Raw genomic sequence first — 11,464 nt, 5'->3', positions numbered from 1 at the left:
AATAAAACAAAAGCAGTAAAGCAAATATCTTATTTAACACAGCACAGCAAAATCAGTTGCACCATTCAATCCCGCTCGTCCAGACGGGGAGAATTCAATCACATTTATTCGATGAGACGTTTCTTATGGGATTTAATGAGCGACAACATTTTGACCCCAAACCGAGAGGATTCTGGGATGTTTGTGGTTTTTTTGTAATAACTCTGGAAGGAAACGTCGCAGACCCATCAAGGTGGTACTCCTGCTGCTCGCCTTATCGAGAGGAATCCAAAGATATGAGTGGTTAAGCTATGCGATATGAAATGGACGAGCGACCAATCAAACAACAGGCATTATGTGGTTGAATGCTTTTTGCTATTCACAAAATAAAACAAAAGCAGTCATGCAAATATCTTATTTAACACAGCACAGCAAAATCAGTTGCACCATTCAATCCCGCTCGTCCAGACGGGGAGAATTCAATCACATTCATTCGATGCGACGTTTCTTATGGGATTTATTGAGCGACAACATTTTGACCCCAAACCGAGAGGATTCTGGGATGTTTGTGGTTTTTTTGTAATAACTCTGGAAGGAAACGTGGCAGACCCATCAAGGTGGTACTCGTACTGCTCGCCTCATCGAGAGGAATCCAAAGATATGAGGGGTTAAGCTATGGGATATAAAATGGACGCTCGACCAATAAAACAACATGTATTATGGGGTTGAATGCTTTTTGCTATTCACAAAATTAAACAAAAGCAGTAAAGCAAATATCTTATTTAACACAGCACAGCAAAATCAGTTGCACCATTCAATCCCGCTCGTCCAGACGGGGAGAATTCAATCACATTTATTCGATGCGACGTTTCTTATGGGATTTAATGAGCGACAACATTTTGACCCCAAACCGAGATGATTCTGGGATGTTTGTGTTTTTTTTGTAATAACTCTGGAAGGAAACGTCGCAGACCCATCAAGGTGGTACTCGTACTGCTCGCCTCATCGAGAGGAATCCAAAGATATGAGTGGTTAAGCTATGGGATATGAAATGGACGAGCGACCAATTAAACAACATGTATTATTGGGTTGAATGTTTTTTGCTATTCACAAAATAAAACAAAAGCAGTCATGCAAATATCTTATTTAACACAGCACAGCAAAATCAATTGCACCATTCAATCCCGCTCGTCCAGACGGGGAGAATTCAATCACATTTATTCGATGAGACGTTTCTTATGGGATTTAATGAGCGACAACATTTTGACCCCAAACCGAGAGGATTCTGGGATGTTTGTGGTTTTTTTGTAATAACTCTGGAAGGAAACGTCGCAGACCCATCAAGGTGGTACTCGTACTGCTCGCCTCATCGAGAGGAATCCAAAGATGAGTGGTTAAGCTATGGGATATGAAATGGACGAGCGACCAATAAAACAACATGTATTATGGGGTTGAATGCTTTTTGCTATTCACAAAATAAAACAAAAGCAGTCATGCAAATATCTTATTTAACACAGCACAGCAAAATCAGTTGCACCATTCAATCCCGCTCGTCCAGACGGGGAGAATTCAATCACATTTATTCGATGAGACGTTTCTTATGGGATTTAATGAGCGACAACATTTTGACCCCAAACCGAGAGGATTCTGGGATGTTTGTGGTTTTTTTGTAATAACTCTGGAAGGAAACGTCGCAGACACATCAAGGTTGTACTCGTACTGCTCGCCTCATCGAGAGGAATCCAAAGATGAGTGGTTAAGCTATGGGATATGAAATGGACGAGCGACCAATAAAATAACATGTATTATTGGGTTAAAGGCTTTTTGATATTCACAAAATAAAACAAAAGCAGTCATGCAAATATCTTATTTAACACAGCACAGCAAAATCAGTTGCACCATTCAACCCCGCTCGTCCAGACGGGGAGAATTCAATCACATTTCTTCGATGAGACGTTTCTTATGGGATTTAATGAGCGACAACATTTTGACCCCAAACCGAGAGGATTCTGGGATGTTTGTGTTTTTTTTGTAATAACTCTGGAAGGAAACGTCGCAGACCCATCAAGGTGGTACTCCTACTGCTCGCCTCATCGAGAGGAATCCAAAGATGAGTGGTTAAGCTATGGGATATGAAATGGACGAGCGACCAATAAAACAACATGTATTATTGGGTTAAATGCTTTTTGATATTCACAAAATAAAACAAAAGCAGTCATGCAAATATCTTATTTAACACAGCACAGCAAAATCAGTTGCACCATTCAACCCCGCTCGTCCAGACGGGGAGAATTCAATCACATTTATTCGATGAGACGTTTCTTATGGGATTTCATGAGCGACAACATTTTGACCCCAAACCGAGAGGATTCTGGGATGTTTGTGTTTTTTTTGTAATAACTCTGGAAGGAAACGTCGCAGACCCATCAAGGTGGTACTCGTACTGCTCGCCTCATCGAGAGGAATCCAAAGATATGAGTGGTTAAGCTATGGGATATGAAATGGACGAGCGACCAATAAAACAACATGTATTATGGGGTTGAATGCTTTTTGCTATTCACAAAATAAAACAAAAGCAGTAAAGCAAATATCTTATTTAACACAGCACAGCAAAATCAGTTGCACCATTCAATCCCGCTCGTCCAGACGGGGAGAATTCAATCACATTTATTCGATGAGACGTTTCTTATGGGATTTAATGAGCGACAACATTTTGACCCCAAACCGAGAGGATTCTGGGATGTTTGTGGTTTTTTTGTAATTACTCTGGAAGGAAACGTCGCAGACCCATCAAGATGGTACTCGTACTGCTCGCCTCATCGAGAGGAATCCAAAGATATGAGTGGTTAAGCTATGGGATATGAAATGGACGAGCGACCAATTAAACAACATGTATTATTGGGTTGAATGCTTTTTGCTATTCACAAAATAAAACAAAAGCAGTCATGCAAATATCTTATTTAACACAGCAAAGCAAAATCAGTTGCACCATTCAATCCAGCTCGTCCAGACGGGGAGAATTCAATCACATTTATTCGATGAGACGTTTCTTATGGGATTTAATGTGCGACAACATTTTGACCCCAAACCGAGAGGATTCTGGGATGTTTGTGGTTTTTTTGTAATAACTCTGGAAGGAAACGTCGCAGACCCATGAAGGTTGTACTCGTACTGCTCGCCTCATCGAGAGGAATCCAAAGATATGAGTGGTTAAGCTATGGAATATGAAATGGACGAGCGACCAATAAAACAACATGTATTATTGGGTTAAAGGCTTTTTGCTATTCACAAAATAAAACAAAAGCAGTCATGCAAATATCTTATTTAACACAGCACAGCAAAATCAGTTGCACCAATCAATCATGCTCGTCCAGACGGGGAGAATTCACTCACATTTATTATATGCGATGTTTCTTATGGGATTTAATGAGCGACAACATTTTGACCCCAAACCGAGAGGATTCTGGAAGTTTGTGGTTTTTTGGTAATAACTCTGGAAGGAAACGTCGCAGACCCATCAAGGTGGTACTCGTACTGCTCGCCTCATCGAGAGGAATCCAAAGATGAGTGGTTAAGCTATGGGATATGAAATGGACGAGCGACCAATAAAACAACATGTATTATGGGGTTTAATGCTTTTTGCTATTCACAAAATAAAACAAAAGCAGTCATGCAAATATCTTATTTAACACAGCACAGAAAAATCAGTTGCACCATTCAATCCCGCTCGTCCAGACGGGGAGAATTCAATCACATTTATTCGATGAGACGTTTCTTATGGGATTTAATGAGCGACAACATTTTGACCCCAAACCGAGAGGATTCTGGGATGTTTGTGGTTTTTTTGTAATAACTCTGGAAGGAAACGTCGCAGACACATCAAGGTTGTACTCGTACTGCTCGCCTCATCGAGAGGAATCCAAAGATGAGTGGTTAAGCTATGGGATATGAAATGGACGAGCGACCAATAAAATAACATGTATTATTGGGTTAAAGGCTTTTTGATATTCACAAAATAAAACAAAAGCAGTCATGCAAATATCTTATTTAACACAGCACAGCAAAATCAGTTGCACCATTCAACCCCGCTCGTCCAGACGGGGAGAATTCAATCACATTTCTTCGATGAGACGTTTCTTATGGGATTTAATGAGCGACAACATTTTGACCCCAAACCGAGAGGATTCTGGGATGTTTGTGTTTTTTTTGTAATAACTCTGGAAGGAAACGTCGCAGACCCATCAAGGTGGTACTCCTACTGCTCGCCTCATCGAGAGGAATCCAAAGATGAGTGGTTAAGCTATGGGATATGAAATGGACGAGCGACCAATAAAACAACATGTATTATGGGGTTGAATGCTTTTTGCTATTCACAAAATTAAACAAAAGCAGTAAAGCAAATATCTTATTTAACACAGCACAGCAAAATCAGTTGCACCATTCAATCCCGCTCGTCCAGACGGGGAGAATTCAATCACATTTATTCGATGCGACGTTTCTTATGGGATTTAATGAGCGACAACATTTTGACCCCAAACCGAGATGATTCTGGGATGTTTGTGTTTTTTTTGTAATAACTCTGGAAGGAAACGTCGCAGACCCATCAAGGTGGTACTCGTACTGCTCGCCTCATCGAGAGGAATCCAAAGATATGAGTGGTTAAGCTATGGGATATGAAATGGACGAGCGACCAATTAAACAACATGTATTATTGGGTTGAATGTTTTTTGCTATTCACAAAATAAAACAAAAGCAGTCATGCAAATATCTTATTTAACACAGCACAGCAAAATCAATTGCACCATTCAATCCCGCTCGTCCAGACGGGGAGAATTCAATCACATTTATTCGATGAGACGTTTCTTATGGGATTTAATGAGCGACAACATTTTGACCCCAAACCGAGAGGATTCTGGGATGTTTGTGGTTTTTTTGTAATAACTCTGGAAGGAAACGTCGCAGACCCATCAAGGTGGTACTCGTACTGCTCGCCTCATCGAGAGGAATCCAAAGATGAGTGGTTAAGCTATGGGATATGAAATGGACGAGCGACCAATAAAACAACATGTATTATGGGGTTGAATGCTTTTTGCTATTCACAAAATAAAACAAAAGCAGTCATGCAAATATCTTATTTAACACAGCACAGCAAAATCAGTTGCACCATTCAATCCCGCTCGTCCAGACGGGGAGAATTCAATCACATTTATTCGATGAGACGTTTCTTATGGGATTTAATGAGCGACAACATTTTGACCCCAAACCGAGAGGATTCTGGGATGTTTGTGGTTTTTTTGTAATAACTCTGGAAGGAAACGTCGCAGACACATCAAGGTTGTACTCGTACTGCTCGCCTCATCGAGAGGAATCCAAAGATGAGTGGTTAAGCTATGGGATATGAAATGGACGAGCGACCAATAAAATAACATGTATTATTGGGTTAAAGGCTTTTTGATATTCACAAAATAAAACAAAAGCAGTCATGCAAATATCTTATTTAACACAGCACAGCAAAATCAGTTGCACCATTCAACCCCGCTCGTCCAGACGGGGAGAATTCAATCACATTTCTTCGATGAGACGTTTCTTATGGGATTTAATGAGCGACAACATTTTGACCCCAAACCGAGAGGATTCTGGGATGTTTGTGTTTTTTTTGTAATAACTCTGGAAGGAAACGTCGCAGACCCATCAAGGTGGTACTCCTACTGCTCGCCTCATCGAGAGGAATCCAAAGATGAGTGGTTAAGCTATGGGATATGAAATGGACGAGCGACCAATAAAACAACATGTATTATTGGGTTAAATGCTTTTTGATATTCACAAAATAAAACAAAAGCAGTCATGCAAATATCTTATTTAACACAGCACAGCAAAATCAGTTGCACCATTCAACCCCGCTCGTCCAGACGGGGAGAATTCAATCACATTTATTCGATGAGACGTTTCTTATGGGATTTCATGAGCGACAACATTTTGACCCCAAACCGAGAGGATTCTGGGATGTTTGTGTTTTTTTTGTAATAACTCTGGAAGGAAACGTCGCAGACCCATCAAGGTGGTACTCGTACTGCTCGCCTCATCGAGAGGAATCCAAAGATATGAGTGGTTAAGCTATGGGATATGAAATGGACGAGCGACCAATAAAACAACATGTATTATGGGGTTGAATGCTTTTTGCTATTCACAAAATAAAACAAAAGCAGTAAAGCAAATATCTTATTTAACACAGCACAGCAAAATCAGTTGCACCATTCAATCCCGCTCGTCCAGACGGGGAGAATTCAATCACATTTATTCGATGAGACGTTTCTTATGGGATTTAATGAGCGACAACATTTTGACCCCAAACCGAGAGGATTCTGGGATGTTTGTGGTTTTTTTGTAATTACTCTGGAAGGAAACGTCGCAGACCCATCAAGATGGTACTCGTACTGCTCGCCTCATCGAGAGGAATCCAAAGATATGAGTGGTTAAGCTATGGGATATGAAATGGACGAGCGACCAATTAAACAACATGTATTATTGGGTTGAATGCTTTTTGCTATTCACAAAATAAAACAAAAGCAGTCATGCAAATATCTTATTTAACACAGCAAAGCAAAATCAGTTGCACCATTCAATCCAGCTCGTCCAGACGGGGAGAATTCAATCACATTTATTCGATGAGACGTTTCTTATGGGATTTAATGTGCGACAACATTTTGACCCCAAACCGAGAGGATTCTGGGATGTTTGTGGTTTTTTTGTAATAACTCTGGAAGGAAACGTCGCAGACCCATGAAGGTTGTACTCGTACTGCTCGCCTCATCGAGAGGAATCCAAAGATATGAGTGGTTAAGCTATGGAATATGAAATGGACGAGCGACCAATAAAACAACATGTATTATTGGGTTAAAGGCTTTTTGCTATTCACAAAATAAAACAAAAGCAGTCATGCAAATATCTTATTTAACACAGCACAGCAAAATCAGTTGCACCAATCAATCATGCTCGTCCAGACGGGGAGAATTCACTCACATTTATTATATGCGATGTTTCTTATGGGATTTAATGAGCGACAACATTTTGACCCCAAACCGAGAGGATTCTGGAAGTTTGTGGTTTTTTGGTAATAACTCTGGAAGGAAACGTCGCAGACCCATCAAGGTGGTACTCGTACTGCTCGCCTCATCGAGAGGAATCCAAAGATGAGTGGTTAAGCTATGGGATATGAAATGGACGAGCGACCAATAAAACAACATGTATTATGGGGTTTAATGCTTTTTGCTATTCACAAAATAAAACAAAAGCAGTCATGCAAATATCTTATTTAACACAGCACAGAAAAATCAGTTGCACCATTCAATCCCGCTCGTCCAGACGGGGAGAATTCAATCACATTTATTCGATGAGACGTTTCTTATGGGATTTAATGAGCGACAACATTTTGACCCCAAACCGAGAGGATTCTGGGATGTTTGTGGTTTTTTTGTAATAACTCTGGAAGGAAACGTCGCAGACACATCAAGGTTGTACTCGTACTGCTCGCCTCATCGAGAGGAATCCAAAGATGAGTGGTTAAGCTATGGGATATGAAATGGACGAGCGACCAATAAAATAACATGTATTATTGGGTTAAAGGCTTTTTGATATTCACAAAATAAAACAAAAGCAGTCATGCAAATATCTTATTTAACACAGCACAGCAAAATCAGTTGCACCATTCAACCCCGCTCGTCCAGACGGGGAGAATTCAATCACATTTCTTCGATGAGACGTTTCTTATGGGATTTAATGAGCGACAACATTTTGACCCCAAACCGAGAGGATTCTGGGATGTTTGTGTTTTTTTTGTAATAACTCTGGAAGGAAACGTCGCAGACCCATCAAGGTGGTACTCCTACTGCTCGCCTCATCGAGAGGAATCCAAAGATGAGTGGTTAAGCTATGGGATATGAAATGGACGAGCGACCAATAAAACAACATGTATTATTGGGTTAAATGCTTTTTGATATTCACAAAATAAAACAAAAGCAGTCATGCAAATATCTTATTTAACACAGCACAGCAAAATCAGTTGCACCATTCAACCCCGCTCGTCCAGACGGGGAGAATTCAATCACATTTATTCGATGAGACGTTTCTTATGGGATTTCATGAGCGACAACATTTTGACCCCAAACCGAGAGGATTCTGGGATGTTTGTGTTTTTTTTGTAATAACTCTGGAAGGAAACGTCGCAGACCCATCAAGGTGGTACTCGTACTGCTCGCCTCATCGAGAGGAATCCAAAGATATGAGTGGTTAAGCTATGGGATATGAAATGGACGAGCGACCAATAAAACAACATGTATTATGGGGTTGAATGCTTTTTGCTATTCACAAAATAAAACAAAAGCAGTAAAGCAAATATCTTATTTAACACAGCACAGCAAAATCAGTTGCACCATTCAATCCCGCTCGTCCAGACGGGGAGAATTCAATCACATTTATTCGATGAGACGTTTCTTATGGGATTTAATGAGCGACAACATTTTGACCCCAAACCGAGAGGATTCTGGGATGTTTGTGGTTTTTTTGTAATTACTCTGGAAGGAAACGTCGCAGACCCATCAAGATGGTACTCGTACTGCTCGCCTCATCGAGAGGAATCCAAAGATATGAGTGGTTAAGCTATGGGATATGAAATGGACGAGCGACCAATTAAACAACATGTATTATTGGGTTGAATGCTTTTTGCTATTCACAAAATAAAACAAAAGCAGTCATGCAAATATCTTATTTAACACAGCAAAGCAAAATCAGTTGCACCATTCAATCCAGCTCGTCCAGACGGGGAGAATTCAATCACATTTATTCGATGAGACGTTTCTTATGGGATTTAATGAGCGACAACATTTTGACCCCAAACCGAGAGGATTCTGGGATGTTTGTGGTTTTTTTGTAATAACTCTGGAAGGAAACGTCGCAGACCCATGAAGGTTGTACTCGTACTGCTCGCCTCATCGAGAGGAATCCAAAGATATGAGTGGTTAAGCTATGGAATATGAAATGGACGAGCGACCAATAAAACAACATGTATTATTGGGTTAAAGGCTTTTTGCTATTCACAAAATAAAACAAAAGCAGTCATGCAAATATCTTATTTAACACAGCACAGCAAAGTCAGTTGCACCAATCAATCATGCTCGTCCAGACGGGGAGAATTCACTCACATTTATTATATGCGATGTTTCTTATGGGATTTAATGAGCGACAACATTTTGACCCCAAACCGAGAGGATTCTGGAAGTTTGTGGTTTTTTGGTAATAACTCTGGAAGGAAACGTCGCAGACCCATCAAGGTGGTACTCGTACTGCTCGCCTCATCGAGAGGAATCCAAAGATGAGTGGTTAAGCTATGGGATATGAAATGGACGAGCGACCAATAAAACAACATGTATTATGGGGTTTAATGCTTTTTGCTATTCACAAAATAAAACAAAAGCAGTCATGCAAATATCTTATTTAACACAGCACAGAAAAATCAGTTGCACCATTCAATCCGCTCGTCCAGACGGGGAGAATTCAATCACATTTATTCGATGAGACGTTTCTTAAGGGATTTAATGAGCGACAACATTTTGACCCCAAACCGAGAGGATTCTGGGATGTTTGTGGTTTTTTTTGTAATAACTCTGGAAGGAAACGTCGCAGACCCATCAAGGTTGTACTCGTACAGCTCGCCTCATCGAGAGGAATCGAAAGATATGAGTGGTTAAGCTATGGGATATGAAATGGACGAGCGACCAATAAAACAACATGTATTATTGGGTTAAAGGCTTTTTGATATTCACAAAATAAAACAAAAGCAGTCATGCAAATATCTTATTTAACACAGCACAGCAAAATCAGTTGCACCATTCAACCCCGCTCGTCCAGACGGGGAGAATTCAATCACATTTATTCGATGAGACGTTTCTTATGGGATTTCATGAGCGACAACATTTTGACCCCAAACCGAGAGGATTCTGGGATGTTTGTGTTTTTTTTGTAATAACTCTGGAAGGAAACGTCGCAGACCCATCAAGGTGGTACTCCTACTGCTCGCCTCATCGAGAGGAATCCAAAGATGAGTGGTTAAGCTATGGGATATGAAATGGACGAGCGACCAATAAAACAACATGTATTATGGGGTTGAATGCTTTTTGCTATTCACAAAATAAAACAAAAGCAGTCATGCAAATATCTTATTTAACACAGCACAGCAAAATCAGTTGCACCATTCAATCCCGCTCGTCCAGACGGGGAGAATTCAATCACATTTATTCGATGAGACGTTTCTTATGGGATTTAATGAGCGACAACATTTTGACCCCAAACCGAGAGGATTCTGGGATGTTTGTGTTTTTTTTGTAATAACTCTGGAAGGAAACGTCGCAGACCCATCAAGGTTGTACTCGTACTGCTCGCCTCATCGAGAGGAATCCAAAGATATGAGTGGTTAAGCTATGGGATATGAAATGGACGAGCGACCAATAAAACAACATGTATTATTGGGTTAAAGGCTTTTTGATATTCACAAAATAAAACAAAAGCAGTCATGCAAATATCTTATTTAACACAGCAGAGCAAAATCAGTTGCACCATTCAACCCCGCTCGTCCTGACGGGGAGAATTCAATCACATTTATTCGATGAGACGTTTCTTATGGGATTTCATGAGCGACAACATTTTGACCCCAAACCGAGAGGATTCTGGGATGTTTGTGTTTTTTTTGTAATAACTCTGGAAGGAAACGTCGCAGACCCATCAAGGTGGTACTCCTACTGCTCGACTCATCGAGAGGAATCCAAAGATATGAGTGGTTAAGCTATGGGATATGAAATGGACGAGCGACCAATAAAACAACATGTATTATGGGGTTGAATGCTTTTTGCTATTCACAAAATAAAACAAAAGCAGTAAAGCAAATATCTTATTTAACACAGCACAGCAAAATCAGTTGCACCATTCAATCCCGCTCGTCCAGACGGGGAGAATTCAATCAGATTTATTCGATGCGACGTTTCTTATGGGATTTAATGAGCGACAACATTTTGACCCCAAACCGAGAGGATTCTGGGATGTTTGTGGTTTTTTTGTAATTACTCTGGACGGAAACGTCGCAGACCCATCAAGGTGGTACTCGTACTGCTCGCCTCATCGAAAGGAATCCAAAGATATGAGTGGTTAAGCTATGGGATATGAAATGGACGAGCGACCAATTAAACAACATGTATTATTGGGTTGAATGCTTTTTGCTATTCACAAAATAAAACAAAAGCAGTCATGCAAATATCTTATTTAACACAGCAAAGCAAAATCAGTTGCACCATTCAATCCAGCTCGTCCAGACGGGGAGAATTCAATCACATTTATTCGATGAGACGTTTCTTATGGGATTTAATGAGCGACAACATTTTGACCCCAAACCGAGAGGATTCTGGGATGTTTGTGGTTTTTTTGTAATAACTCTGGAAGG

This window comes from Petromyzon marinus, chromosome 79 (genome assembly GCF_048934315.1).
Source record: "Petromyzon marinus isolate PM22_M1 ecotype Great Lakes invasive population chromosome 79, UKy_Petmar_22M1.pri1.0, whole genome shotgun sequence".
Lineage (NCBI taxonomy): Eukaryota > Metazoa > Chordata > Hyperoartia > Petromyzontiformes > Petromyzontidae > Petromyzon > Petromyzon marinus.
Note: the sequence above shows the minus strand (reverse complement) of the source record.